Source organism: Acanthaster planci, linkage group LG10 (assembly GCF_054643075.1).
Source record: "Acanthaster planci isolate LZ-2023a linkage group LG10, COTS_SCS, whole genome shotgun sequence".
NCBI lineage: Eukaryota > Metazoa > Echinodermata > Asteroidea > Valvatida > Acanthasteridae > Acanthaster > Acanthaster planci.
Window position 1 is genome coordinate 18,832,054 of NC_141786.1, and position 27,863 is coordinate 18,859,916.

At 42.9% G+C, this 27,863-nt stretch overlaps 1 long non-coding RNA gene across 12 annotated transcripts in view; it reads left to right on the plus strand.

The window, feature by feature from the left end:
- Nucleotides 1–27,851, plus strand: part of LOC147797936 (uncharacterized) — a 34,469-nt gene extending 6,618 nt beyond the window's left edge. For 4 of the 12 annotated variants that reach the window (XR_015427001.1, XR_015427002.1, XR_015427000.1 and 1 more), the window contains 11 exons: nucleotides 1,747–1,897; nucleotides 4,869–5,970; nucleotides 6,775–6,940; nucleotides 7,043–7,137; nucleotides 7,731–7,824; nucleotides 12,614–12,772; nucleotides 13,216–13,309; nucleotides 18,419–18,577; nucleotides 19,021–19,114; nucleotides 24,783–24,828; nucleotides 26,839–27,851. This is a non-coding gene — a long non-coding RNA (uncharacterized LOC147797936). Of the gene's footprint in view, nucleotides 1–138; nucleotides 1,297–1,746; nucleotides 1,898–4,868; nucleotides 5,971–6,774; nucleotides 6,941–6,979; nucleotides 7,138–7,730; nucleotides 7,825–12,613; nucleotides 12,773–13,215; nucleotides 13,310–18,418; nucleotides 18,578–19,020; nucleotides 19,115–24,782; nucleotides 24,829–26,838 lie in introns of those variants that run through there. The other 8 variants (XR_015427007.1, XR_015427009.1, XR_015427004.1 and 5 more) reach the window with 8 other exon arrangements.
- The last annotated feature ends 12 nt before the right edge of the window (nucleotides 27,852–27,863 follow it).

Sequence of the window (27,863 nt, forward strand, 5' to 3'; positions counted from 1 at the left end):
GATTCTACACACGGTGTACCCACAAACCCTCTCCTTGTCAGAACTGCCATTTTTTTTAGAAGAGATTGATTCTACACATGGTGTACCTACAAACCTTCTCTCTGTCAGAACCACCATTCTTATAGAAGCAGGGGTGTGATTTGTCCAGATTTTTCCGGATTTCCGGAATTTCTGTGAGACTATTCAGAATTTCTGTGAGACTTTCCAGATTTCCATATTGTCAATTCTTTTAATATGAAACGCAAACACTTCAATATTTTGCGTTGTTACTCCCCCCGGAAATGCGCCAGATGCATTGATAACAGTACATTGAACGGAGGGGGTATCATTGTTAAAACCTACGGACCCAGGCCAGCGATATGATCGTTGTAGGTATGTACATGTACTGTAGGTACTGTATGTTTGCTGTGTGTGTATGCACGGTACACGTGTTGTCGTTGCATGCACTGTGTACAACGTGCGTCCGTCTGCCATTGCGTTTCGTTCTCGTGGTGGTCTGATGTCGTCGACGTCCATCACAGATGTCATACAAGGTGGCAGATAGTGGGGATCTGAATGTAGACAAAGGACTAAAGAATTCTTGGAAATTTTCCTGGCTGGAAACCAAGGTGGACAGTGAATTAACCAATAGGAAATTGATATACATGTATTATCGTGACTTTCTCGTGAAAATCAACGAACCTGGGTACTGCAAGTGCACGTGGTGTCACGAGTAATGCAGTAAGCTACTCATCTGTATGAGACAGTTTTCAGTTTTAATAAATTGTGATAAAATTTTGTGGATCACTGATAACTGCGTGTATGTGTGTGTTACACTTCTAGGTCTTTGATTGTCACCAATTATAGCTTACATGTATAATTGCAATTGAAGTGAATGAGGGCAAGGGTTTTGTTGCAGTAAATGTTATAATTGTATCCCTCAAAGTAAGAACAGCTCTTTTGGTGGCTGACATGTAGTACCTGAATCTCCTCCTACATGTATAATCAAATAGATGTGCCGTGAATTGTAGGGAAGCTGTGGCCAACACGATTTGCAAAACCCTCCGACGAATGTTTCGTGGATTTTTCCCAAATCACGCCTCTGATAGAAGAGATTCATTCTACACATGGTGTAACCCCAAACTTTCTCTCATTCAGAACCGCCGTTCTTATAGAAGTGATTGATTCTACACATGGTGTACCCACAAGCCCTCTCTCTGTCGTTATTTCTGTATTATACATTCACATCTGGGAACCAGACAAACCAGGTGGTCTAATGTCCTATGTACACGTACAAGCAGGAAATGCTTTTAAAAAGTAAATAGCGAAAAGGCCAGTCTATTTCAGTGTCAGTAACGGCAATACCTGTGCATGCAGTCCCAATTCGTGCTGTATACGTATATCGTTTCTAGGAAAAAATGAGGGTCAAAAAAAAGTGTTGCTTCACCACTTTTGGAGCCGGAGACTTTTCTCTTTAGGCCTTAACATGCATATTTTGCAGCATTGTATAACCACAAGGCAAATGTTGTTAGGAACAGATATTGAAGATTTTATATGTAGATGGATATTATTTATTATTATATTTTTATGATATAATATGGGATATTACTTGAACCTACATGTACCGGTAATGACTTTTTAAGTGGGCAACAATCAGACATGTAGGTGTGTCATTAAGACTTTGTGTTCATTTTTTTAACAGTGAAATAAAGTTGACTGATGGCATTGATTGGTTTCCCATCCCAACCCTGGTGTTTCTTTGCCCAGAAACTGAAGAAGAGGTAGGCATGGAGCTCATCCCAGGCTGATGATGCAGTCGACCTGAGAACAAGGCTGGGTAGGAACCACCCTAGGGGCTGCAGAGTCTGCCGTGCGCTTGAATACTGCATGACTAGGCTCTGTCGACACCGGTACAGTGGTACGTCATTCTCTTTGTCGGCGTTTGGAGATTAGCAGAATTGATGATGTAATAGTCGGAGATGCCACTTTTCTGGATTTATCCGGATTTCCGTTTTTTTAAAAACAGACCTCCAAAATTTTATTTCCTTTTTTTCCCTTCTGGCTCAAAAGAAAAGGTCAGAAAAGGAAATACAAACAGAAATACATTGATTTTCACCTCTGTGAATTCCAGTTTAATGACGGTCGCGCATGGCATGCATGTGTACAGCTCTTGTCCTGTAGTAGCCTTTATAACAAAGCTGCCTTCATCTGCATGATCGTTGAAATGACCGTAGACCCAGCAACGCCATGCATACCAAGTACTGCACAGCACAGTGAACTGTCTGAAGACACACCTCGTATGTGTGAGTCGATTTGTGCTTGCTGCACTGTGCTGCCCCATTCACCTTTTGTGGGCATGTAGTGCATGCTGAACACATTTATCACACAGTGTTGAATTCAAGTCTATGATGTCAGTCAGTGGTTCCCGATCACAGTGGTTGTATGAATAGGAATGTTGTACATAACAAGTCGGGAACCAGTGCATGTGTGTTTTTGCAGGCCAGGCAGGGCTGTCAATCGATGTCTACAACCATGCTGCAACGTAACCTTGCACCAGTCTTCTAGCCACGATGGGCAGCTCCGGGCGGCACCACCTGGTACTGCAAATTTCCGCCTGTCTCTTGGATTCAAATTGGCTGTGCCACTCAGCATGGATTTTCCAAAAAATGAACTGAAATATTACTGAAAATGCAGAGATGCCAACTTGTACGATTTAGGCGTAATTTTTACTATTTGTTAGTCCGTTTACGACTGTACGATCCAGACTAAGATTTTTACAATTTCCGACTCCAAGGTACAAAACCATACAGTAGTGTATAAACTCTACGTACGCTACCGGTAGCACGGAGCCGGCCTCATAATGCATGTCAGAAATGTGTTGCTGGCATCCCGCTGCATGAGTACCTATAGAAACCAGCATGGCTGAATCATTTGTTCGCCCCGATTAACGCTATGATGAACAGGGGGCAAGTAGGCACAATCGCAACGTGATTGTGTATGTCCATATGCGGCTGTACATGTACCGAAATTGCACACACGTGTGTCGAAAATCATGATCATGCTAAAGTTGACCAGAGTGGAGGACTGTCGAGGATTTGATTCTTGGATATTTGGTGACCAACTGGACTTGTTTTGCACCGTGGCAACAAGTGAGCAAAGGACGAATACACTACAAAAATGGGCCTTTATTGCAAAGCCTTGTCGTGGAGAAGCTTACGTGTTTTGTAAAGCATTTGACATGATAACTGTGACATGATAAATACTGCCAACACTGGATCTTACAACACTGAGAAGCACATTAGTTACGCTAAGAGAAAATAGCGCTGCTTCTGATTAAATAGGGTCAGTAGGTAAGGATTTTTCGACATTTTTGTGGTGCTAATTGAATGGGATGAAAGTTGCCAAAAATTGCCCCAAAAGTGATTAAAATAAAAACTTACCAGAATTAATGTGGAAATATAATCAACAATTAATTACAATTCACACTTGCACAATGTTAGTAAGTTAAATACAAGTGTTTTGACCTGAAAAGAAGTTGTTGACAGGTGTTGGTTTTGAAAGAAAAGACGACAGGATTTTTAAAACTTTTTTTTTCTTATTTGCTGATGAAAATTTTTAGGGTCACACCAAAAAATTAGGGTCAGTCGGGAAACCAGAACTTGAAGTGCAAAAGAATTAGACTTTTTCACTTTGAAAATTTGGTATCTCTGATTAAATGTACAAATTCGATCGTATTTCAAGCATCAGAAAGCATTGAGAACTGCACTCACTATGCTTTGTAATCCAAAAATTTACCCTGCACTAAAATGGTCCTAGCTAGAACACTGAAAGGCACGGTTTGGAGTTAAAACTTTCATGATATACGTGTGTTCATGCAACAGATTTTGTCAAAATATGGAAATATGTAGAATTTTAGACAGAACAGTCAACTTAAAAACCATTGAATCAAACGTAAAAAGTGAGTGGAACTTGACCTGGTTGTAAGGGAAGAAAACCCCTGTCATTATGCCCTCTGCTCACTGCACTTAATCGTACATTTAGATGCTATTTTCCAGGGTTAAGTTGGGTTGTTTTCAAGTAGACCCTGTGGCATCTCCCAATAACATGTGTTTAGTAGTGTGCACACTTTCAGCATATCAATTGCATTCATGCATGGAAGCCAAACTAGACTATACGCCAGAGGTATGGTGAATCATTCTGATTATGAAAAAGAGCTGATATACATTGATCAAAAAATATTAATGGTGAATTGTCAAGTTCTTTCCTTGCCTTCCACCTCTGTGGTCTGGATTTGATTCCTGGCTCGGTCCACTTGTGGATTACATTTTCAGTCCCTACCTAAATCTGTTGGTTTTACCCAGATTATTCCACTGGGGTTTTTCTCCCGCCTGTAAACCTGTAACGGCTTCTTATTGTCTCCTCTCTACAGGTTTCTTCAGGCTTGCGAGCTACAGTGCCTTGGGCATTGGTTTTCTCCAGCCTGTAAACCTGTAACGGCTTCTTATTGTCTCCTCTCTACAGGTTTCTTCAGGCTCACGAGCTACAGTGCCTTGGGCATTGGTTTTCTCCAGCCTCTAAACCTGTAACGGCTTCTTATTGTCTCCTCTCTACAGGTTTCTTCAGGCTGGTGAGCTACAGTGCCTTGGGCATTGGTTTTCTCCAGCCTGTAAACCTGTAACGGCTTCTTATAGTCTCCTCTCTACAGGTTTCTTCAGGCTGGTGAGCTACAGTGCCTTGGGCATTGGTTTTCTCCAGCCTGTAAACCTGTAACGGCTTCTTATTGTCTCCTCTCTACAGGTTTCTTCAGGCTGGTGAGCTACAGTGCCTTGGGCATTGGTTTTCTCCAGCCTCTAAACCTGTAACGGCTTCTTATTGTCTCCTCTCTACAGGTTTCTTCAGGCTCGTGAGCTACAGTGCCTTGGGCATTGGTGAGGTGTATGTTTTAATACCAGAAACAGGAGTGAAAATAATAACAAATAAGATGACCAGTTCAAGTTGGAACTCCGGTTGGAATGGGAGAGAAAATTGCCAACAGAACTAAATCACTGGAATTTCAGTTCAGAAGAGTTCCATACAGTTTTAGGATTTCATCTGCATTACTGTTGTATTTTATGAAATGATTGATTCTCAGATATCAAACAAGCAAAAATGACTGCAACCACTTGCTGCTGGGGAACCCTGTTTCAGGCACCATGGGTTTATACGCAGAGGCGGGCCACCCAAAATTGGACAAAAGAGCTGGTCTATGTAACAAAGACCGTAATTGGAACAAAAGACCTGCTGCTGGGAATTGCCATCATTTTTTGGCTGGCATGTTTCGAAGGTAATCTGTCACTGTTTTTAAACAGTATACCACTGTTTTGGGCATAGCGTGCCCGCAGAGTAGCATCACGTACAAAAGGGCTCTAGGGCCACATTGAGGAGAGACACAGCACTGCTGCATGCTAATCCAGTGGTGTTTGAAAGATGCCACTCGCATTCCCTGGGAACAAAGGAAATTATGCAACACCTCACAATTGGGCTCTCTCTACAGGGCAGCAGGCCTGGCTGAAATACTTGGGAGTCACTGGAGGTTGCCTGTCAGCTTTGAGTAGCCACCAAAGAGTCATTTGTGTGGGTGTAAACGTCCATTAAATGAAATGATGAGATTTTGAAGATTTTTGAAAACTGAAATTCTTGACAATGGCCCGTATGTGTGCACTGCATTTTTAAAAGCACCCAGCAGCAAGTGGTTAAAGTTCAAATAACTTGCTTCATAGGTTCATTTTAGTTGTTAGGAAGTGGGTGGTGTTGCTTTGTCTTCAACTCATAACTTTCACCTCATATTTCCTGTGCTTTGTCAGTACAGAGTACAAGATGTTCCCATAGATCTACCTGGATGGAGCCGTTCCAATTTAGCTTTCCAACCGTTCTTCCCTTTTGTGACCACCAAGATGTTAACCTCTCCGACATCAAGGAGCTCCACCCAAGTCAGTTCAAGTCAATCCCCAGGCAAGCTTGTCTTTCTTTTATTTCTGGCCTAGTATAGTTCCAAATTGTGAAAGATAAAGAAACGATTTGTCATGATCAAGGCTACTGAAATCAATTTCTTTGAACATTCACTCTAATTTCATTTCCTCAAATCTTGCATTTGGGACCTTCTTTACCACTCAGGACAGTGTGAAAGAGACATTTCCATGTCAGACTGGAGTCGTTTATTTTTCCTTTAAATTTTTGCTTCTAATTTTTTTGTGCGAGGTGCTAGCATTGGCCAATAATTAACCACTTGTTGGTGCATGGTCACTAAAACGAGTGAGATTGGATGCTTTACATTTGAATGGGCAGGGGAAGCCCTGCACTAGATCACATCTCTCTACTCGCCAGTCTTCTAGCGACAGGTGCAGTATGTACATATACATGTATGTGGGAATTTGCTCTGAGTCTCGTTGACATGAATCTTAGCTGACCTGTGGCCTAAGTCGAAACTGTGTATTCCTGTCATTTGCACCGGAACCTTTGAGGAAACAGTTCATCAAATCTTGTAGAAGGCATCACCATCTGTGAAATTCTTGAAGGCACTGTTTCAAATCCTAAAATCTATCATAAGGAATTTCTTCACCAGCTCCTTATCGTGTTGTATCTGTCATTTGTTCAACAGAGAGACCATCGCCAAAGCAAACTATGGGGCATGTTACCATTCTTTGTGACAAACTTTCACATCCACTCCAAGATGCTTGTATACAATGTATGGTACCAGCTGTACTAGATGAATCCCCACCCATTAATCTGTGGTCCACGTTTTCACTTCTACTTCAGATTCCACGCCCTCTTGGGACAACATTCACAATGTGTTCCACAACACAGCAGCATCTAGCTTTCCTGTCTCTCCTCTTCAAAGTCACAGGAGGACATTGGACTCAGTGGGATATCTTGAGCCTTGGTAATACCAGGCTCAAGTGTATGATTCTTCTGCCCAGCAAAGGTTAATGTCCATGTGTTGAATTTCTTGTTACATTCACAGCGCTGATGCCTGACTCGTGTGACATGATTGAGTATCCTGACTTGTCTACCTTTCTGCCTGCAGTACTTGTGAATGTCCTGACGCTGACACCATAGGGCACCTGTTGGAATCAAGACACATCACTGAAGTGCAGTCTGCAAGTTGAGGGTAACAGCTAGGTGAGAATTTTCACTTTTACAATACTGGCGTGAGTGGGGTTAACTTTGCAGCGGGGGCACTTTGGATGCCCTCATTTTCCAGAGGAGAACACACAGTGGGGTTTGGTTATAGTTAACACTGACCCAAGATGGACTATTACGCACCCCTTTTTTTCTTTCCGGGGGACTTGTAGTAATGTCTGTTCTTGGTATCTAATTTACTTTGCTATTGCATTCACCTGAAGTACATGTATATGAAGTGGCCTTTGCATTGTCAAAAGATCACCTTTGCACCAAACCTAGCTTGCTTTCTCATCAAGCATTCTTGTATCTACTTGGGACTAAGAGCAAAATGAGTGTTGAGTCAGGGAATATCACTTTCTTGGACGTCAACCTTCACACTGTCTCATGTCGATGTTTTATTTTTCGGAGGCCTTGTCTGATTGCACCACCGTGTTGTACATGTACAGACATTGCTTTGGTGTGTTTGATGAATCTGTGCTATCATTCCATCCTGCTCTGCTTTCAGTTGATCGATCCTTTATAAAAATCTGTTGATCCTTTTGTTATTGCTACTAAAAGTATTAAATCTGGATCTTTTCTTTCTAATTCAGATTTGTGGAAAACTTTCGGAAGGGGCATTGAAGTCTGGGATTTCGTCCACAGATCAGTCCATTGACTAGATGTTCCAAACCATCCATCATTCAGGTGATGTTAATTAAACTATCGTTAAGGATTCATCTCAGATCTCATCCGGTACAAGTTGCGGTAAAATTGTGGGGAAAGTAAATCCTTTCCCCTCAAATTCCCTGAAAATAGCTGTGCGTGTATCGAGGGGAAGTTGTTGAGGAATTTTGCATTAGTACATTTAGGTCACTTACAGTGAAGGACTGTTTACATTACCAGTGGGCTAGAGTAGGTGGTCAGTATTCTAAGTGGTTTTCCAGAGACTGACCTTGGGTGACTCAAACTACGACTTTCTCTGTGGTCATGTGTTCACTGAATCAGATAGTTGTTTGGCAAAAAAAATACCGACTTTTGTCAGTCCCTCTGCTTATATTGCTTCATTCGCTCGTTAAATGTACAAGTTGCATTACCTCTGCCCCTTGTTATACCTCCATATCCATTCAGTTCTGAACTCAAAACTAGAAGTGTTTACTTTGATTTTTTTAAAGGTTCCATAGCCAGAATTGTCTCATCGCGATTGTCATTACAGATTTTGAGCATTTCACATCAAGAGATAATAAAATGCAAAGCAACAATATGCTTTAACTTTTTTGGCTAATAAAATGAAATTACGGGAAGATTTTTTGAAATACAGGGCCAGTACATGATCTCTTCTTGTTAATGCCCTTTTGTGCAGTAACATCAACAGATAAAATACCAATAAAGATTTATAAAGTTGTATTTGTCTAAAGTAAGAACATAGCTTTCTAGCAAAAGAAAAAAGCCTTGTATTTCACAAAAGGGTCGATGTGTATTTATTCCAAATGATACAGTTATTGAAGTTTAAAAAAGCTCTGTGTAAAGGGTGCAGTCATTTGCCTGTGGCTCTTTTGTCATCAAAACCACAGGTGTCCTTGAGTGGCCTGCCTGGCCAAAACCGCAGAGTGGGGGGGGGATTTGTATACAAGTACTGATAACTTCATTCTGGGGAGATTGTGGGGAATTTTTTCAGAAGCCTTCAACATTTCACCACAACACTCCACACAGTTTATCCTCAATTTTTCCTGGACAAGATTTGAGATGACTCCTAACCACCTTAGTAATTAGCTTTCAACCATTAGGAAGTTAGACGTGCATTTCATATCTTAAACTTGTCAAAGTTTATTGGGAGTGTAAAAAAGGTTGGGATAGTTTGCACCGTTTGACCTCATTGGATTCAAAACCAGAGAGAGACTGACATGTTTTAGTCAAAGCAGAAGATAAGCTTGATCTTTGACTGGTGAAGTTGTGTTTAAATATTACCGGCACATTAAATCCAGTTGTTTTACAGCAAAATGCTGTATTTCACATTCATCTTTCCCAACCGGGGTTCACTGTTGTTGTCTTTTGTGGGTCCGTTTTCTTATTTCAAGTCATCGTAAATCCCTGACGATGAAGAGTCATCATTACATTTCTGTAGTTATTGCAGTAAGAACCCCATCTACTATGCTTTCATTACAAGCATAGATTGAGGCAAATGATGAGGAAGTATCTTGTTTATGTATCCAATTTGAAACAGCAGGTGGACTTTAATAAGCATGTAACCTTCCAGGCATACTTTTAAACCAATCCTAGCTTTAGTCTCAGCAGCTTGAACCAGCTGATGGATGTAAGAGTATAAACATCATAGCTCTAGTCTCAGTAATGGCTGGACTTCAGCCACAAACCATCCAGACTTGAGTGACCAGTCCAAGTTTTTGAGCCGCTTACCAGACTTGAGTGAATTTGAGCCTTGAATAATCCCGCTTGAGTGACCGACCTAAAATGAGACTCGAACCAGTTCTAGCTTTTGAGCCTCTTACGAGACTTGAGTGAGGTCAAACCTCAAACCATCTAGGCTTGAGTGACCAATCTTAGCTCTAGTCTCGGCATCGTGAACCAGCAGGTTGGAATTAGCCTCAGAACCTCTAGGCTTGAGTGACCAATCATCGTTCTTGAGCCTTTTATGAGACTTGAGTGAATTTGAACCTCAGACCATCAAGGCTTCAATAACAATCCTAGCTCTAGTCTCAGAAACAGCTTGACTTCAATGTCAAACCATCCAGGATTGAGTGACCAATCCTTGCTCTGGGTCTCATTAACATGAACCCCAGCAGGTGGACTTGAGCCTGACAACACCCAGGATTGAGTGACCAATCCTTGCTCTGAGTCTCATTGACTTGAATCAGCAGGTGGACTTGAGTCTCTAAACACCCAGGATTGAGTGACCAATCTTTGCTCTGGGTCTCATTAACATGAACCAGCATGTGGACTTGAGCCTCTAACGACCTAGAATTGAGTGACCAATCCTTGCTCTGGTATCATCAACGTGAACCAGCAGGTGGACTTGAGGCTCTAACCACCCAGGATTGAGTGACTAATCCCTGCTCTGGGTCTCATTGACATGAATCAGCATGTGGACTTGAGCCTCTAACCACCCAGGATTGAGTGACCAATCCTTGCTCTGGGTCTCGTTAACATGAATCAGCAGGTGGACTTGAGCCTCTAACCACCCAGGATTGAGTGACCAATCCTTGCTCTGGGTCTCATTAACATGAACCACCAGGTGGACGTGAGCCTGACAACACCCAGGATTGAGTGACCAATCCCTGCTCTGGGTCTCATTAACATGAATCAGCAGGTGGACTTGAGCCTCTAACCACCCAGGATTGAGTGACCAATCCTTGCTCTGGGTCTCATTAACATGAACCACCAGGTGGACGTGAGCCTGACAACACCCAGGATTGAGTGACCAATCCCTGCTCTGGGTCTCGTTAACTTGAATCAGCATGTGGACTTGAGCCTCTAACCACCCAGGATTGAGTGACCAATCCCTGCTCTGAGTCTCGTTGACATGAATCAGCATGTGGACTTGAGTCTCTAAACACCCAGGATTGAGTGACCAATCCTTGCTCTGGGTCTCATTAACATGAACCAGCAGGTGGACTTGAGCCTGTAACCACCTACAATTGAGTGACCAATCCTTGCTCTGGTATCATCAACGTGAACCATCAGGTGGACTTGAGGCTCTAACCACCCAGGATTGAGTTACCAATCCTTGCTCTGGGTCTCATTAACATGAACCAGCAGGTGGACTTGAGCCTCTTACCACCTAGAATTGAGTGACCAATCCTTGCTCTGGTATCATCAACGTGAACCAGCCGTTGGACTTGAGGCTCTAACCACCCAGGATTGAGTGACTAATCCCTGCTCTGGGTCTCATTGAAATGAATCAGCATGTGGACTTGAGCCTCTAACCACCCAGGATTGAGTGACCAATCCTTGCTCTCGGTCCCATGAACATGAACCAGGTGGTCGTGAGCCTGACAACACCCAGGATTGAGTGACCAATCCTTGCTCTGGGTCTCATTGACATGAATCAGCAGGTGGACTTGAGGCTCTAACCACTTAGAATGGAGTGACTAATCCTTGCTCTAGTATCATCAACATGAACCAGCATGTAGACTTGAGCCTCTAACTAACAAGGATTGAGTAACCAATCCTTATTCTGGGTCTCATTAACATGAACCAGCAGGGGGACTTGAGCCTCTAATCACCCAGGATTGAGCGACCAATCTTTGCTCTGGGTCTCATTAAAGTGAACAAGCATGTGGACTTGAGGCTCTAACCACCCAGGATTGAGTGACCAATCCTTGCTCTGTGTCTTGTTGACATGAATCACCAGGTGGACTTGAGGCTCTAACCACCCAGGATTGGGTGACCAATCCTTGCTCTGGGTGTCATTAACATGAACCAGCAGGTGGACGTGAGCCTGACAACACCCAGGATTGAGTTACCAATCCCTGCTCTGAGTCTCGTTGACATGAATCAGCATGTGGACTTGAGTCTCTAAACACCCAGGATTGAGTTACCAATCCTTGCTCTGGGTCTCATTAACATGAACCAGCAGGTGGACTTGAGCCTGTAACCACCTACAATTGAGTGACCAATCCTTGCTCTGGTATCATCAACGTGAACCATCAGGTGGACTTGAGGCTCTAACCACCCAGGATTGAGTTACCAATCCTTGCTCTGGGTCTCATTGACATGAACCACGGATGGACTTGAGCCTCTAACCACCCAGGATTGAGTGACCAATCCTTATTCTGGGTCTCATTAACATGAATCAGCAGGTGGACTTGAGCCTCTAAACACCCAGGATTGAGTTACCAATCCTTGCTCTGGGTCTCATTAACATGAACCAGCAGGTGGACTTGAGCCTGTTACCACCTAGAATTGAGTGACCAATCCTTGCTCTGGATCTCGTTGACATGAACCAGCAGGGAGACTTGAGCCTCTAACCACCTAGAACTGAGTGACCAATCCTTGCTCTGGGTCTCGTTAACATGAATCAGCATGTGGACTTGAGCCTCTAACCACCCAGGATTGAGTGACCAGTCCTAGCTCTGGTATCATCAACGTGAACCAGCAGGTGGACTTGAGGCTCTAACCACCCAGGATTGAGTGACCAGTCCTAGCTCTGGGTCTCGTTGACATGAACCAGCAGGTGGACTTGAGCCTCTAGCCACATAGAATTGAGTGACCAATCCTTGTGCTGGTCTCATCAACGTGAACCAGCAGGTGGACTTGAGCATCTAACCACCCAGGATTGAGTGACCAATCCTTGCTCTGGGTCCCATTAACATGAACCACTCTTTAGACATGAGCCTCTAACCACCTAGAATTGAGTGACCAATCCCTGCTCTGGTTCTCATTAACTTGAACCAGCAGGTGGACTTGAGCCTCTACCCACCCAGGACTGAATAATCAAACCTTATGCTGGTCTCGGCTTCATTTTTTGTTACATTCACAGCGCTGATGCCTGACTCATGTCACATGATTGAGTATCCTGACTCGTCTACCTTTCTGCCTGCAGAACTAGTGAATATCCTGACTCTGACATTATTTGGCACCTGTTGGAATCACAACACATCCCTGAAATGCAGTCTGCAAGTTGACGGTAACAGCTAAGGTGAGAATTTTGACTTACTTTTATCTTGGGGAGGGCGCTTGTAGTAATGCCTTTATTTTGCTGTTGTATTCACCTGAAGTATATGAAGTGGCCTTTGCATTGTCAAAAGACCACCTGTGCACCAAACCTAGCTTGCTTTCTCATCAAGCACTCTAGTATCTACTTGGGACTAAGAGCAAAATGAGTGTTGAGTCAGGGAATATCACTTTCTTGGACATCAACCTTCACACTGTCTCATGTTGTATGTTTTATTTTTCGGAGGCCTTGTCTGATTGCACAACCGTGTTGTACATGTACAGACATTGCTTTGGTGTGTTTGATGGATCTGTGCAATCATTCCATCCTGCTCTGCTTTCAGTTGATTGATCCTATATAAAAATCTGTTGATCCTTTTGTTATTGCTACTAAATGTATTAAATCTGGATCTTTTCTTTCTAATTCAGATTTGTGGAAAACTTTCGGAAGGGGCATTGAAGTCTGGGATTTCGTCCACAGATCAGTCCATTGACTAGATGTTCCAAACCATCCATCATTCAGGTGATGTTAATTAAACTATCGTTAAGGATTCGTCTCAGATCTCATCCGGGACAAGTTGCGGTAAAATTGTGGGGAAAGTAAATCCTTTCCCCTCAAATTCCCTGAAAATAGCTGTGCGTGTATCGAGGGGAAGTTGTTGAGGAATTTTGCATTAGTACATTTAGGTCACTTACAGTGAAGGACTGTTTACATTACCAGTGGGCTAGAGTAGGTGGTCAGTATTCTAAGTGGTTTTTCAGAGACTGACCTTGGGTGACTCAAACTGTGACTTCCTCTGTGGTCATGTGTTCACTGAATCAGATAGTTGTTTGGCAAAAAAAATACCGACTTTTGTCAGTCCCTCTGCTTATATTGCTTCATTCGCTCGTTGAATGCACAAGTTGCATTACCTCTGCCCCTTGTTATACCTCCATATCCATTCAGTTCTGAACTCAAAACTAGAAGTGTTTACTTTGATTTTTTTAAAGGTTCCATAGCCAGAATTGTCTCATCGCGATTGTCATTACAGATTTTGAGCATTTCACATCAAGAGATAATAAAATGCAAAGCAACAATATGCTTTAACTTTTTTGGCTAATAAAATGAAATTACGGGAAGATTTTTTGAAATACAGGGCCAGTACATGATCTCTTCTTGTTAATGCCCTTTTGTGCAGTAACATCAACAGATAAAATACCAATAAAGATTTATAAAGTTGTATTTGTCTAAAGTAAGAACATAGCTTTCTAGCAAAAGAAAAAAGCCTTGTATTTCACAAAAGGGTTGATGTGTATTTATTCCAAATGATACAGTTATTGAAGTTTAAAAAAGCTCTGTGTAAAGGGTTCAGTCATTAGCCCGTGGCTCTTTTGTCATCAAAACCACAGGTGTCCTTGAGTGGCCTGCCTGGCCAAAACCGCAGAGTGGGGGGGGGATTTGTATACAAGTACTCATAACTTCATTCTGGGGAGATTGTGGGGAATTTTTTCAGAAGCCTTCAACATTTCACCACAACACTCCACACAGTTTATCCTCAATTTTTCCTGGACAAGATTTGAGATGACTCCTAACCACCTTAGTAATTAGCTTTCAACCATTAGGAAGTGAGACGTGCATTTCATATCTTAAACTTGTTGTCAAAATTTATTGGGAGTGTAAAAAAGGTTGGGATAGTTTGCACAGTTTGACCTCATTGGATTCAAAACCAGAGAGAGACTGACATGTTTTAGTCAAAGCAGAAGATAAGCTTGATCTTTGACTGGTGAAGTTGTGTTTAAATATTACCGGCACATTAAATCCAGTTGTTTTACAGCAAAATGCTGTATTCCACATTCATCTTTCCCAACCGGGGTTCACTGTTGTTGTCTTTTGTGGGTCCGTTTTCTTATTTCAAGTCATCGTAAATCCCTGGCGATGAAGAGTCATCATTACATTTCTGTAGGTATTGCAGTAAGAACCCCATCTATTATGCTTTCATTACAAGCATAGATTGAAGCAAATGATGAGGAAGTATCTTGTTTATGTATCCAATTTGAAACAGCAGGTGGACTTTAATAAGCATGTAACCTTCCAGGCATACTTTTAAACCAATCCTAGCTTTAGTCTCAGCAGCTTGAACCAGCTGATGGATGTAAGAGTATAAACATCATAGCTCTAGTCTCAGTAATGGCTGGACTTCAGCCACAAACCATCCAGACTTGAGTGACCAGTCCAAGTTTTTGAGCCGCTTACCAGACTTGAGTGAATTTGAGCCTTGAATAATCCCGCTTGAGTGACAGACCTAAAATGAGACTCGAACCAGTTCTAGCTTTTGAGCCTCTTACGAGACTTGAGTGAGGTCAAACCTCAAACCATCTAGGCTTGAGTGACCAATCTTAGCTCTAGTCTCGGCATCGTGAACCAGCAGGTTGGAATTAGCCTCAGAACCTCTAGGCTTGAGTGACCAATCATCGTTCTTGAGCCTTTTATGAGACTTGAGTGAATTTGAACCTCAGACCATCAAGGCTTCAATAACAATCCTAGCTCTAGTCTCAGAAACAGCTTGACTTCAATGTCAAACCATCCAGGATTGAGTGACCAATCCTTGCTCTGAGTCTCATTAACATGAACCCCAGCAGGTGGACTTGAGCCTGACAACACCCAGGATTGAGTGACCAATCCTTGCTCTGAGTCTCGTTGACATGAATCAGCATGTGGACTTGAGTCTCTAACCACCCAGGATTGAGTGACCAATCCTTGCTCTGAGTCTCATTGACTTGAATCAGCATGTGGACTTGAGTCTCTAAACACCCAGGATTGAGTGACCAATCTTTGCTCTGGGTCTCATTAACATGAACCAGCATGTGGACTTGAGCCTCTAACGACCTAGAATTGAGTGACCAATCCTTGCTCTGGTATCATCAACGTGAACCAGCAGGTGGACTTGAGGCTCTAACCACCCAGGATTGAGTGACTAATCCCTGCTCTGGGTCTCGTTGACATGAATCAGCATGTGGACTTGAGCCTCTAACCACCCAGGATTGAGTGACCAATCCTTGCTCTGGGTCCCATGAACATGAACCAGGTGGTCGTGAGCCTGACAACACCCAGGATTGAGTGACCAATCCTTGCTCTGGGTCTCGTTGACATGAATCAGCAGGTGGACTTGAGGCTCTAACCACCTAGAATGGAGTGACTAATCCTTGCTCTAGTATCATCAACATGAACCAGCATGTGGACTGGAGCCTCTAACCAACAAGGATTGAGTGACCAATCCTTATTCTGAGTCTCATTAACATGAACCAGCAGGGGGACTTGAGCCTCTAATCACCCAGGATTGAGCGACCAATCTTTGCTCTGGGTCTCATTAACGTGAACAAGCATGTGGACTTGAGGCTCTAACCACCCAGGATTGAGTGACCAATCCTGGCTCTGGGTCTCATTGACATGAATCAGCATGTGGACTTGAGCCTCTAACCACCCAGGATTGAGTGACCAATCCTTGCTCTGGGTCTCATTAACATGAACCAGCAAGTGGACTTGAGCCTCTAACCACCTAGAATTGAGTGACCAGTCCTAGCTCTGGATCTTGTTGACTTGAACCAGCAGGTGGACTTGAGCCTCTAACCACCTGGAATTGAGTGACAAGTCTTGTGCTGGTCTCATCAACGTGAACCAGCATGTGGACTTGAGCCTCTAACAACCCAGGATTGAGTGACCAATCCCTGCTCTGGGTCTCGTTAACATGAATCAGCATGTGGACTTGAGCCTGTAACCACCTACAATTGAGCGACCAATCCTTGCTCTGGTATCATCAACGTGAACCATCAGGTGGATTTGAGGCTCTAACCACCCAGGATTGAGTTACCAGTCCTTGCTCTGGGTCTCATTGACATGAACCACGGGTGGACTTGAGCCTCTAACCACCCAGGATTGAGTGACCAATCCTTATTCTGGGTCTCATTAACATGAATCAGCAGGTGGACTTGAGGCTCCAATCACCTTGAATTGAGGGAACAATCTTTGCTCTGGGTCTCATTAACGTGACCAAGCATGTGGACTTGAGGCTCTAACCACCCAGGATTGAGTGACCTATCCTTGCTCTGTGTCTCGTTGACATGAATCGGCAGGTGGACTTGAGCCTCTAACCACCCAGGATTGAGTGACCAATCCTGGCTCTGGGTCTCATTGACATGAATCAGCATGTGGACTTGAGCCTCTAAACACCCAGGATTTAGTGACCAATCCTTGCTCTGGGTCTCATTAACATGAACCAGCAAGTGGACTTGAGCCTCTAACCACCTAGAATTGAGTGACCAGTCCTAGCTCTGGATCTTGTTGACTTGAACCAGCAGGGAGACTTGAGCCTCTAACCACCTGGAATTGAGTGACAATCCTTGTGCTGGTCTCATCAACGTGAACCAGCATGTGGACTTGAGCCTCTTACAACCCAGGATTGAGTGACCAATCCCTGCTCTGGGTCTCGTTAACTTGAATCAGCATGTGGACTTGAGCCTCTAACCACCCAGGATTGAGTGACCAATCCTTGCTCTGAGTCTCGTTGACATGAATCAGCATGTGGACTTGAGTCTGTAAACACCCAGGATTGAGTGACCAATCCTTGCTCTGGGTCTCATTAACATGAACTAGCAGGTGGACTTGAGCCTGTAACCACCTACAATTGAGTGACCAATCCTTGCTCTGGTGTCATCAACGTGAACCAGCAGGTGGACTTGAGGCTCTAACCACCCAGGATTGAGTTACCAATCCTTGCTCTGGGTCTCATTGACATGAACCACGGGTGGACTTGAGCCTCTAACCACCCAGGATTGAGTGACCAATCCTTATTCTGGGTCTCATTAACATGAATCAGCAGGTGGACTTGAGGCTCCAATCACCCTGAATTGAGGGAACATTCTTTGCTCTGGGTGTCATTAACGTGACCAAGCATGTGGACTTGAGGCTCTAACCACCCAGGATTGAGTTACCAATCCTTGCTCTGGGTCTCATTGACATGAACCACGGGTGGACTTGAGCCTCTAACCACCCAGGATTGAGTGACCAATCCTTATTCTGGGTCTCATTAACATGAATCAGCAGGTGGACTTGAGGCTCCAATCACCCTGAATTGAGGGAACATTCTTTGCTCTGGGTGTCATTAACGTGAACCAGCAGGGGGACTTGAGCCTCTAACCACCCAGGATTGAGTTACTAATCCTAGCTCTGGGTCTCATAGACATGAACCAGCAGGTGGACTTGAGCCTCTAACCACATAGAATTGAGTGACCAATCCTTGTGCTGGTCTCATCAACGTGAACCAGCAGGTCGACTTTAGCCTCTAACCACCTAGAATTGAGTGACCAAATGGTCACGATTGAGTGACCAATCCTTGCTCTGGGTCCCATTAACATGAACCACTCTTTGGACATGAGCCTCTAACCACCTAGAATTGAGTGACCAATCCCTGCTCTGGTTCTCATTAACATGAACCAGCAGGTGGACTTGAGCCTCTAACCATCTAGAATTGAGTGATCAATCCCTGTACTGGTCTCATCAACATGAGCCAACTTGTTGACTTGAGCCTCTAACCACCCAGGACTGAATAATCAAACCTTATGCTGGTCTCGGCTTCATTTTTTGTTACATTCACAGCGCTGATGCCTGACTCATGTGACATGATTGAGTATCCTGACTCGTCTACCTTTCTGCCTGCAGTACTTGTGAATATCCTGACTCTGACACCATGTGGCACCTGTTGGAATCACAACACATCCCTGAAATGCAGTCTGCAAGTTGACGGTAACAGCTAAGGTGAGAATTTTCACTTACTTTTATCTTAGGGAGGGCGCTTGTAGTAATGCCTTTTTTTTGCTGTTGTATTCACCTGAAGTATATGAAGTGGCCTTTGCATTGTCAAAAGACCACCTCTGCACCAAACCTAGCTTGCTTTCTCATCAAGCACTCTTGTATCTACTTGGGACTAAGAGCAAAATGAGTGTTGAGTCAGGGAATATCACTTTCTTGGACATCAACCTTCACACTGTCTCATGTTGTATGTTTTATTTTTCGGAGGCCTTGTCTGATTGCACAACCGTGTTGTACATGTACAGACAATGCTTTGGTGTGTTTGATGGATCTGTGCTATCATTCCATCCTGCTCTGCTTTCAGTTGATCGATCCTATATAAAAATCTGTTGATCCTTTTGTTATTGCTACTAAAAGTATTAAATCTGGATCTTTTCTTTCTAATTCAGATTTGTGGAAAACTTTCGGAAGGGGCATTGAAGTCTGGGATTTCGTCCACAGATCAGTCCATTGACTAGATGTTCCAAACCATCCATCATTCAGGTGATGTTAATTAAACTATCGTTAAGGATTCATCTCAGATCTCATCCGGGACAAGTTGCGGTAAAATTGTGGGGAAAGTGAATCCTTTCTCCACAATTTCCCTGAAAATAGCTTTTATTGAGGGGAAGTTGTTGAGGAATTTTGCATTAGTACATTTAGGTCACTTGCAGTGAAGGACTGTTTACATTACCAGTGGGCTAGTAGTAGGTGGTCAGTATTCTAAGTGGTTTTCCAGAGACTGACCTTGGGTCACTCAAACTGTGACTTCCTCTGTGGTCATGTGTTCACTGAATCAGATAGTTGTTTGGCAAAAAAAATACCGACTTTTGTCAGTCCCTCTGCTTATATTGCTTCATTCGCTCGTTAAATGCACAAGTTGCATTACCTCTGCCCCTTGTTATACCTCCATATCCATTCAGTTCTGAACTCAAAACTAGAAGTGTTTACTTTGATTTTTTTAAAGGTTCCATAGCCAGAATTGTCTCATCATGATTGTTGTTACAGATTTTGAGCATTTCACATCAAGAGATAATAAAATGCAAAGCAACAATATGCTTTAACTTTTTTGGCTAATAAAATGAAATTACAGGAAGATTTTTTGAAATACAGGGCCAGTACATGATCTCTTCTTGTTAATGTCCTTTTGTGCAGTAACATCAACAGATAAAATACCAATAAAGTTGTATTTGTCTAAAGTAAGACCAAAGCTTTCCAGCAGAAGAAATAAAACCTGAAAAAGCCTTGTATTTCACGAAAGGGTTGATGTATATTTATTCCAAATGATACAGATAGAGAAGTTTTAAAAAGCTCTGTGTAAGGAGTGCAGTCCTTTGCCTGTGGCTCTTTTGTCATCAAAACCACAGGTGTCCTTGAGTGGCCTGCCTGGCCATAACCGCAGAGTGGGGGGGGGATTTGTATACAAGTATTGATAACTTCATTCTGGGGAGATTGTGGGGAATTTTTTTCAAAAGCCTTCAACATTTCACCGCAACATTCCACACAGTTTATCCTCAACTTTTCCTGAACGAGATTTGAGATGACTCCTAACCACCTTAGTAATTAGCTTTCAATCATTAGGAAGTCAGATGTGCATTTCATATCTTAAACTTGTTGTCAAAGTTTATTGGGAGTGTAAAAAAGGTTGGGATAGTTTGCACAGTTTGACCTCATTGGATTCAAAACCAGAGAGAGACTGACATGTTTTAGTCAAAGCAGAAGATAAGCTTGATCTTTGACTGATGAAGTTGTGTTTAAATATTACCGGCACATTAAATCCAGTTGTTTTACAGCAAAATGCTGTATTCCACATTCATCTTTCCCAACCAGGGTTCACTGTTGTCTTTTGTGGTTCCGCTTTCTTATTTCAAGTCATCGTGAATCCCTGACAAAGAGTCATCATTACACTTCTGTATTGCAGTAAGAACCCCATCTATTATGCTTTCATTACAAGCATAGATTGAGGCAAATGATGAGGAAGTATCTTGTTCATGTATCCAATTTGAAACAGCAGGTGGACTTTAATAAGCATGTAACCTTCCAGGCATACTTTTAAACCAATCCTAGCTTTAGTCTCAGCAGCTTGAACCAGCTGATGGATGTAAGAGTATAAACATCATAGCTCTAGTCTCAGTAATGGCTTGACTTCAGCCGCAAACCATCCAGACTTGAGTGACCAGTCCAAGTTTTTGAGCCGCTTACCAGACTTGAGTGAATTTGAGCCTTGAATAATCCCGCTTGAGTGACCGACCTAAAATGAGACTCGAACCAGTTCTAGCTTTTGAGCCTCTTACGAGACTTGAGTGAGGTCAAACCTCAAACCATCTAGGCTTGAGTGACCAATCTTAGCTCTAGTCTCGACAACGTGAACCAGCAGGTTGGAATGAGCCTCAGAACCTCTAGGCTTGAGTGACCAATCATCGTTCTTGAGCCTTTTATGAGACTTGAGTGAATTTGAACCTCAGACCATCAAGGCTTCAATAACAAATCCTAGCTCTAGTCTCAGAAACAGCTTGACTTCAATGTCAAACCATCCAGGATTGAGTGACCAATCCTTGCTCTGGGTCTCTTTAACATGAACCAGCAGGTGGACTTGAGCCTCTAACCACATAGAATTGAGTGACCAATCCTTGTGCTGGTCTCATCAACGTGAACCAGCAGGTGAACCCAGGATTGAGTGACCAATCCCTGCTCTGGGTCTTGTTGACATGAACCAGCAGGTGGACTTGAGCCGCTAAACACCTAGAATTGAATGACCAATCCTTGTGCTGGTATCATCAATATGAACCAGCTTGTGGACTTGAGCCTCTAACCACCCAGGATTGAGTGACCTATCCTTGCTCTGTGTCTCGTTGGCATGAATCAGCAGGTAGACTTGAGCCTCTTACCACCTAGAATTGAGTGACCAGTCCTTGCTCTGGATCTCGTTGACATGAACCAGCAGGGGGACTTGAGCCTCTAACCACCTAGGATTGAGTGACCAATCCTTTCTATGGTCTATTCAATATGAACCAGCAGGTGTGTTTGAGCCTCTAACCACCCAGGATTGAGTGACCAATCGTTGCTGAGGTCTCATAAATATGAACCAGCTTGTAGACCTGACTATCTAACCACCCAGGATTGAGTGACCAATCCTGCTATGGTCTCATCAACGTGAACCAGCATGTGGACTTGAGCCTCTAACCACCCAGGATTGAGTGACCAATCCCTGCTCTGGGTCTCGTTAACATGAATCAGCATGTGGACTTGAGCCTCTAACCACCCAGGATTGAGTGACCAATCCTTGCTCTGGGTCTCATTAACATGAACCAGCAGGTGGACTGGAGCCTCTTACCACCTAGAAATGAGTGACCAATCCTTGCTCTGGATCTCATTGACATGAACCACGGGTGGACTTGAGCCTCTAACCACCCAGGATTGAGTGACCAATCCTTATTCTGGGTCTCATTAACATGAATCAGCAGGTGGACTTGAGGCTCCAATCACCCTGAATTGAGGGAACAATCTTTGCTCTGGGTCTCATTAACGTGACCAAGCATGTGGACTTGAGGCTCTAACCACCCAGGATTGAGTGACCTATCCTTGCTCTGTGTCTTGTTGACATGAATCAGCAGGTGGACTTGAGGCTCTAACCACCCAGGATTGAGTTACCAATCCTTGCTCTGGGTCTCATTAACATGAACCAGCAGGTGGATTTGAGCCTCTTACCACCTAGAATTGAGTGACCAATCCTTGCTCTGGATCTCGTTGACATGAACCAGCAGGGGGACTTGAGGCTCTAACCACATAGAATTGAGTGACCAATCCTTGTGCTGGTCTCATCAACGTGAACCAGCAGGTGAACCCAGGATTGAGTGACCAATCCCTGCTCTGGGTCTTGTTGACATGAACCAGCAGGTGGACTTGAGCCGCTAAACACCTAGAATTGAATGACCAATCCTTGTGCTGGTATCATCAATATGAACCAGCTTGTGGACTTGAGCCTCTAACCACCCAGGATTGAGTGACCTATCCTTGCTCTGTGTCTCGTTGGCATGAATCAGCAGGTAGACTTGAGCCTCTTACCACCTAGAATTGAGTGACCAATCCTTGCTCTGGATCTCGTTGACATGAACCAGCAGGGGGACTTGAGCCTCTAACCACCTAGGATTGAGTGACCAATCCTTTCTATGGTCTATTCAATATGAACCAGCAGGTGTGTTTGAGCCTCTAACCACCCAGGATTGAGTGACCAATCGTTGCTGAGGTCTCATAAATATGAACCAGCTTGTAGACCTGACTATCTAACCACCCAGGATTGAGTGACCAATCCTGCTATGGTCTCATCAACGTGAACCAGCATGTGGACTTGAGCCTCTAACCACCCAGGATTGAGTGACCAATCCCTGCTCTGGGTCTCGTTAACATGAATCAGCATGTGGACTTGAGCCTCTAATAACCACCCAGGATTGAGTGACCAATCCTTGCTCTGGGTCTCATTAACATGAACCAGCAGGTGGACTGGAGCCTCTTACCACCTAGAAATGAGTGACCAATCCTTGCTCTGGATCTCATTGACATGAACCACGGGTGGACTTGAGCCTCTAACCACCCAGGATTGAGTGACCAATCCTTATTCTGGGTCTCATTAACATGAATCAGCAGGTGGACTTGAGGCTCCAATCACCCTGAATTGAGGGAACAATCTTTGCTCTGGGTCTCATTAACGTGACCAAGCATGTGGACTTGAGGCTCTAACCACCCAGGATTGAGTGACCTATCCTTGCTCTGTGTCTTGTTGACATGAATCAGCAGGTGGACTTGAGGCTCTAACCACCCAGGATTGAGTTACCAATCCTTGCTCTGGGTCTCATTAACATGAACCAGCAGGTGGACTTGAGCCTCTTACCACCTAGAATTGAGTGACCAATCCTTGCTCTGGATCTCGTTGACATGAACCAGCAGGGGGACTTGAGGCTCTAACCAGATAGAATTGAGTGACCAATCCTTGTGCTAGTCTCATCAACGTGAACCAGCAGGTGAACCCAGGATTGAGTGACCAATCCCTGCTCTGGGTCTTGTTGACATGAACCAGCAGGTGGACTTGAGCCGCTAAACACCTAGAATTGAATGACCAATCCTTGTGCTGGTATCATCAATATGAACCAGCTTGTGGACTTGAGCCTCTAACCACCCAGGATTGAGTGACCTATCCTTGCTCTGGGTCTCATAAACATGAACCAGCATGTGGACTTGAGTCTCTAAACACCCAGGATTGAGTTACCAATCCTTGCTCTGGGTCTCATTAACATGAACCAGCAGGGGGACTTGAGCCTCTTACCACCTAGAATTGAGTGACCAATCCTTGCTCTGGATCTCGTTGACATGAACCAGCAGGGGGACTTGAGCCTCTAACCACCTAGAACTGAGTGACCAATCCTAGCTTTGGGTCTCGTTGACATGAACCAGCAGGTGGACTTGAGCCTCTAACCACATAGAATTGAGTGACCAATCCTTGTGCTGGTCTCATCAGTATGAACCAGCTTGTGGACTTGAGCCTCTAACCACCTAGGATTGAGTGACCAATCCTTTCTATGGTCTATTCAATATGAACCAGCAGGTGTGTTTGAGCCTCTAACCACCCAGGATTGAGTGACCAATCGTTGCTGAGGTCTCATAAATATGAACCAGCTTGTAGACCTGACTTTCTAACCACCCAGGATTGAGTGACCAATCCTGCTATGGTCTCATCAACATGAACCAGCAGGTGGGTTTGAGCTTCTAACCTCCCAGGATTGAGTAATCAAACCTTATGCTGGTTTCAGCTACATGAACCATCAGGTGGACCCGAGCCTCAAACCTTTCAGGATTGAATCCTTTTGCTAGTCTCGGCTCCATGAACTATTAGGTGGACTTGATCCTCAAACCTTCTAGGCTTGAGTGACCATTCCCAGCTCTTGAGCCTCTTATCAGGCTTGAGTTTACACCATCCAGGCTTGAGACGCCAATCCTAGCCCTAGTCTTAGTAATATCTTTCATAGTAGTCACACACAGCAGGGTAAATCGGAAGATTTTGTATTAGCCATGTGTTGTGTTTCTGGAGTTATTTACAAACATCAAATGATTGCATCAAATTGCTGAAGATTTTACAAAATTTATTATTCCCTTCTTTCTTTTGTTGCTGCAATTACAGTGGTCTGCCATCTTGAAGGATCAATTTTCTCGATGAAGATGTGTGGGTAAGTAATGATAGAGTCGTTCACAAACCTCGGGGAAATGTTACAAGTTATGAACAAATTGTGTTTTTTATGTTGGGACTGAAGTTGTTCAGAAAAATTAGTAAACTGAATTCACAGGCAAAGGTGCCGTAAGAAAATCTTTTGGAAACTTTGGCAATTGAACAAAAATGATTTAGCCCCAGAATAGCTGTGTTTTCCAGAAAATTTCACGGAACATTTTTTCAGACCATTTCATCCCCACACCCCATTTTGAACTCGGTGTCCCTATGCCTGATTTTTTTTAAACTTGACATGCATATAGACACATTCATGATCAGTACAGTGGGAAGTGTCAATTCCATCTGATGTATGGCTTTATTGTTGCTGTCATTTGAAGCCTTATTCGTGTTAGCTTAGATGCACACCAGTGGGTAAAGTTGACATTCTGACTGATAAGCTCTCTTGAAAAACTTGATGCTGCATGAGAAAGGAATATGTGCAATTTTCACAAAATTGGGGTCAAAATGAGTGGAATATACATTTAATAGCAAATTTCTTGAAGGTTTGGTGTGTAAAAATGCACTGTGAGGAGATTGGAATGTAAGGAGGGGCAGATTCCACCCCACGGCTCTGTTAGGATTCAGACAAATAAGTCCAACCTCAATAATGAGGACACAGTTAATACAACATTCTGCTTTAATATAACGAGGGAATTGTTAGGTCCCCGTCCTTTGTTTTCCATTGTTCTCAGTCCTGATAATACAAGGTAATCGGTGAAGTCCCAAGTACCTCAAATGCGTACGAATCTACGGTCAATTTTTCTTAAACACAAATTTTCTTCAACTTTGCATCTTCAATGTATGAAAACTCTTTTACATTCCTGTTTGGTTAAATGCATTGAAAAGAACATGTTTTTAAACAGTTGAAATTATTCACGCTTTCCTGGACAACTGAGGGCACTGTTGCTGTGAATCTAAGGAACACATGGTTTGGGGCATAGTTACTTCTGTTCAAATTATGAAGCCAGAATTGACTTACTGAAAACATTTCTGAGAGAGGGATTGACGTTTTCATGTGGCATAAACGACAATAAATCAGCAAAGAAAAGAAAAACTGAGTCCAGCAAAATCTACAAAAAATGCAGGACTTATTGTGTACAAACCAATGTAACATTGAGGCTTCTTTCTGGGATGACATCACAGTTTGCTCGTGAATATGGAAATACTCATCATTGGCATAAAAACAATATAAAAAGATTAATGGAGTCACAAAGGTGCAATTTGAAAAATTTATTATAGCTACTCTTGAATGAGGTTAGGGTGAAGTCTAACTGAAATAATTGTCACTGAAGCTTGCCGTGTAAAATAAACAAATTTTAAAAAGCTATTACTTAAAATCTTGTAGTTGACAGGGTTCTCAACTAATCTAGAAATCAGCAAAAACCAGGAAAATTACTTCCCTTTTTTCCTGTCCGGGAAAGTCAGGGAATTTTGGCAAAAGTCCCTCAAATCAGGGAAAAAAATGGGACGTTTTTGTGCAGTGGTCAGACTTTCTCACCTCGAGTCCATACCAAACAGCGAATCCTTTGAATTATTGCATGGCTATAGTGGCTTTGTAGTATAGTTTGCTGTACTTGTAGTAAATAACTCTTTCTCTCTGTATCAATGTAGCCGTGGTGACCTTATCACACAAACACCTGGAAAACACCTGCAAAATGCTGGAAAACCTGAGTTCAGTTTTCTAATAATCTAATCCAATACTCTATAATTACATGTTGGAGTCAATTTAAAAATAACCCAAAACAGTCTTATTTTTGGCATGAAGAAAAGGACAACAGCTTTGGATAGAACTCAGCTGGGAGCATATGCTGTGCTTTTAGATATTCAGACTATTCACCAGACTACCAAACTTACGTATGACAGAGGGCGCTGTCTACTTGTAGCTAGCTAAATACTGTTAGTTAAATTTGGCAACAATGTCTGTGTAGTATAATGTCCTGAAACACTCTTCCTTGTTTTCTTTTTCCTGTAGGCAAAAAAACATCAGCAAGGCCGAAGTGGTTCCTTTCTACTGTGGGATTTGTTGGGCTTCCCTTTAACAAAACTAGGCAGCACAAACAGGATACGACAATCATGCCTGCGGAAACACATTTTTCTTAAAGGGTGCTGAGGTTGTAAAATCATAAATATCTGGGGTTTTTCGGTGGTTGTCTGATGTTGATGAGTTTGATTATGTTTGTTGCTTAACATGGTCTAAGTTGGGGTGCTATTTTGTACACCAGCATCCTTGTCCAAAAAAGTTAGGGGTGCTTTGGCACCCACGCTAGCCCTCGTCCCCAGGGGCTTGGCTACAATGCTCAAAGATTAGATTAGATTAGTTTTAGGCTTTTTGGAATAGGGAATACTAGATGTTTTTAGTTGAACATGCACAATCTTTTTTCACACAAAAACCCATATTTTTAGACTGCTTTTCAAGGGTGAAGTTTTGTCTCTAAAGAAGAAATCAGTCATATTTGAAGATATTCTTTCTGTCGTATCTGAGTAAATTAAAATTACAGAGCATTAGACTCATTGTTCATTCAAATGTAGAAATTTCAAAATATCCATCATACTGTTCATGCTTGCACAAAGTAAGCTCAGAAATAGGACTCTTAAATGCTTGAGGAAACTGGAAAATGGTCATGTTTTTTTGTTTTACTGGTTTTCTTTTTTTCTGAATTTTTTAGATATTGTGCATAATTTTCCTCTCCAGATTGTTCATAATAAAGGTACCAATAATGCCCATTATGTTCCTAGAAAGTTTAGAGCAAGATAGCCTTGGAGGCTTACTTCCAAATTTTATTTAAAATGTCCCAACAAGTTTACAGTTTATATAGATGCCCAGAAAATTCAGTCTTTGCAGAATCTCAATCTTGAATGTTCCACTAACACAGTTGAATTTTTTGTGACAGAAACATAATTGACATGTAGAAATAGATAATTTGAAGAGGTTTAAATGTAGAAGGCTTGCAAATATATTTTGGAAATACATCATACCGAAGTACATGCAAGGTCTGA